This window comes from Brassica oleracea, chromosome C2 (genome assembly GCF_000695525.1).
Source record: "Brassica oleracea var. oleracea cultivar TO1000 chromosome C2, BOL, whole genome shotgun sequence".
NCBI classification, from domain to species: Eukaryota; Viridiplantae; Streptophyta; class Magnoliopsida; order Brassicales; family Brassicaceae; genus Brassica; species Brassica oleracea.
Window position 1 is genome coordinate 14727766 of NC_027749.1, and position 4153 is coordinate 14731918.

Sequence of the window (4153 nt, forward strand, 5' to 3'; positions counted from 1 at the left end):
ATATTTATCTTATTGTATTTGCATTTAGTTATTAATCAAATTAATATATTCATGAGAAAACATATTTGAAAATTATTTTGTATTTAATTTATGCTAAATTCTGACCCGTGTTTCAAATCTGTATTTCTTTTTATTAATATTTTTTATGCTTATTCATGTTAGATAATATATTATTGTATATACAAAAGTTTAAGATATGTTAATTTTTAGACATGTATTATATGGTTTGCTAATTTTAAGCCGTTCTATCATCATATTATATTTTAAAATAAATAATTTATATTTATGAAAATAAAATTTATAAATTTATCAATTGAATATACTTTTATCATATTTATTTAAGTATAATAATTGTATTTTAACATGATCATGACTATAAAGTAGATAAAATAGGATATNATATATATTATATTTAAAATGAAAATATATTATGATTAAAGTAGTTATAAAGATTTTATATTATAAGTTTTAAAGAAATACATGTTAATTTTTATACATGTATTATATCGTTTTCTAATGTTAACCCTTCTTACCAACGTATTTGATTTTATTTTTGAACATAAATATTTTATACTTACGAAAATAAAATATATAAAATTTATAAGTTTAATACAATTTTATTATATTTAGCTCAATATAATATTTTTCTTTTAATATGATTGATTATGATTATATAATATATAAAATATTACAGAATTTTTTATTTTTTTATTTTATAAACGATTACTGAATTTATTAATGTATAATAATATTTCAAACTAATTTCAAAATTATTGAAAATATTTAAATATAATTTCGAAAAATGAAGATCTTGTAAAAATCTTTTAAAACAGATTTGTTAGAATTTTAAAATAAATATATTTATATTTAAAATGAAAAGATATCAAAAGATATTATGATCAAAGTATTTTAAAGATTCTATGTATTATAAGTCTTAATAAAATATATTTAATAAGATTTTTAATTGATGGTCCAAATTAAAAAAAAAAATCACACATGAAAGAAATCATGACTTCTATTTTAATATATAAGATTTAAAAAGTTTACGCTTAATAAACAATAACTCCAACATTCAATATTTTTTTGTTAGAGATCATAAGATTTTATAAATAATAAAAAATTACTTTTAAACAAGTAATTATTTTACATTTTACATTTTTTCATTTATTAAAATAATAAATAAAATTAATTGTGAATGTTTCAACAGATAAACTATAGATCATTTCTCTCTTTCCTATACTTTTCTTTTTGAATCCACTATTAAGTTTCTTTTCTCTTTAACATTTTCTGTTAAATCTATAGATTTTAAATAATGTGGAAAGTGTTTTTTTTACCTTAAAATTAGCTTGATAGCCAAAAGCGTTTTTATTTAAAAATTTACCTACTTATTGAAATTTTATCAAATAATAAAATCATTCAAACTTATTAGAATATTTTATAAGAATATTCTATAAGAATATGATTATTTACTTTTTATCAGTACATTAGTTATAATATTATATATATTCAATACATTTTGTAAAATGATTTTTGTACATTGGCTATATTATATATACAATTATATGTTATTTACTTAACAGATTTACAAAATTTTATAATTAAACAAAAATCTTTTTACTACTGTATTATCTATTTATTAAGCATTCTAGTTTTGGATTTTTGCAAATGTGACTAAAAACTTTAAATCACATTCACATATGACGTGTGTTTTTTTTTTAACTTTCATTTGCCATATTTCCCCACAAGTTTAAGTTATTCAAAAAATACCATTATTTTTTTTCAAAAATGATTATATTACTCTGTCATCCTCATATTCCTATTTTATTCACAACACACTATCATCAATACATCAACTACTATGAACAACCAATTTCAAGCTCTAAATGCACCTAAAATCGACATCTGCATCTTCGTATCTTCATTTTTTACACACCCAAACTATTTCTCTTTTACTTTCTTTCTCATTTCACCCAAAATTTCAATTTTTTATTTCAAAATTTATAAGCTTACTTGAGTTACTCAAGTTCATATTTCTTGGTCAAGAATGAGTGGATAACTTTCATTAAGATGTTATATATGTGTGCTTGGAGAAGCTAAACATGACTTCTCTAAAAGTATTCTGGTCAATGCTAGGTTAGTTTTTCAATTGACTATCTTTTTTTAATCATAGAAGACTTCTATTGAAGAATTTTAGATAAGTATGTTAGTTTTGTAATTGACCAAAGTTTTGTAAATATTTGACTTTCATACGGTTACATTAACTCTTCTCATTGTCGCAAGAAATCCGCATATGTTTGTAATTGAAAATTGATGATAAGAATTTTAATATTAATTAGAAGTCTTCTCTTAAAAAATTAAAACATTGTCAAAAAAGTAACCCAGACAGATTTTTTGTGACAGTGAAAAGATTACATGTGACTGTAAGAAGCCTTCTATAGAAGTCTACTCGAAGAAATAATTCTTATAAAAAAAAGTCAAATATCTCTAAAACTTTGGTTAATTACAAAATTAACATGTTTATCAAAGAAGACTTCTCTCTTTGATATTTTTAAGAATTTTTCAAATAGAAAAGTAAGCCAATATATACAAATGAATACTTCTCAATAAATCTGTTGTAGAGTAGACTTCTTAAGAAATCTCCCTACATAAATTTGAATTTCAAAAATAACTTAAATGGAAAACTTATGTAGAAGTCTTATGCATCAATATTTATTGAACTTTCATTTTCTTTAAAATTAAGATGACTTTTAATATTTGTTTGTTAATTTGTGTGTATTAGTCAATATTGGAGTTTATAAATGAAATTCATAACTTAATTGGTGATAATTATGAATTTACAAACATTCATCTTTGATAATATTTCTGGCTAATGAGAACAGCCTTCTTTAAAAGTCTGTTGGGAGAAGTCTTCTGTGTTAGTTTTGGTAAAACTTGTGTCTTCTGAAGTATTAAATAACTTTAAAACATGATTTATCATTAATGATTTTTTTTCAAAATTGGGTATAAGCGTTCAGAAATCGATCTAAACACCCGCTTAATCAATAATTCTGTATAAAGTGTATGCTTACCGCCTAACCATTTTTGAACAATATAAAATATCAAAACAAATATGAGTAAATGCTGCAAATTTTGGGATAGGGTGGTCACCATAAATTAGGTTGGCAAACTTAGCATACGACAACAGTTCGAAAAAATATGCACACGACCAAAAAAAAAGAGACCATTTTACATTATAGTAAAGCTAAAATAAAATATTTACTAAATATACTTACATCAGACTCAAACCAGAGACATGAAAGTTTTTTTTGCTAGACAACCAATTACAACAAGGTGATAGTTTGATTACTCTGATTAACTGATTTGGCGTTCGATAAAGATAAAACAAAAACTCATTACTAAATTAAAAGATTTGTGTTATAAAAGAGATGCTGTGAAAACTTATTATTACTCATGACCAGAGGTCTATATTTATACAAGTATTAGACTGTCTTATTTAGTCCGTCATAAGAGAAAAGAAAATCATATTCCTAATAGGAATAAGAAATATTACTTATCCTAAATACATATTGAAAAAGATAAACATTAAGTATAGATAAATGTAAACTCTCATTCGCTTAAGTCATTAGCGAATGGGCCGGGCGGTTTGGGTCTGATATAGGTCGATCACCACTTGGTTTATAACACTCCCCCTTGATCGACACATCCGGTTCAGGGCTTGTAACATGCTTAATGTTACCTCGTTAAAACCTTTACAGAAAAACCCAGTGGGACAAAACCATGGATAAGGAAAAAGAGTACAACACATGAACTCCCCCTGACTTGTACCCTCGTGTATGTTCTTCAAGTTGGCGCATGGACAATTTGATAGTTTAGCTTCATGGGCGCCAAGTCTTGAACTGGTCCTTTAATTGGCACGTCCCAAACAGATAGATAAATTTCATGGACGTGTGGTTGGTGTAGACATGGTGAAGAAGTCGGCTGACCTATCATATGACTGAACTTGTAGTCCTTTTGAGCTTCTTGAACGTTGATGTAGGAATAGCTCTTGCCGAAATGTAACTTGAGTTATCTTGTAACTCTCATATCTTCTGGAACTTCATTAAGACATGGTCAAGACGTGCATCTTTGCAGCTGACCACTCTATGTCCTGGTC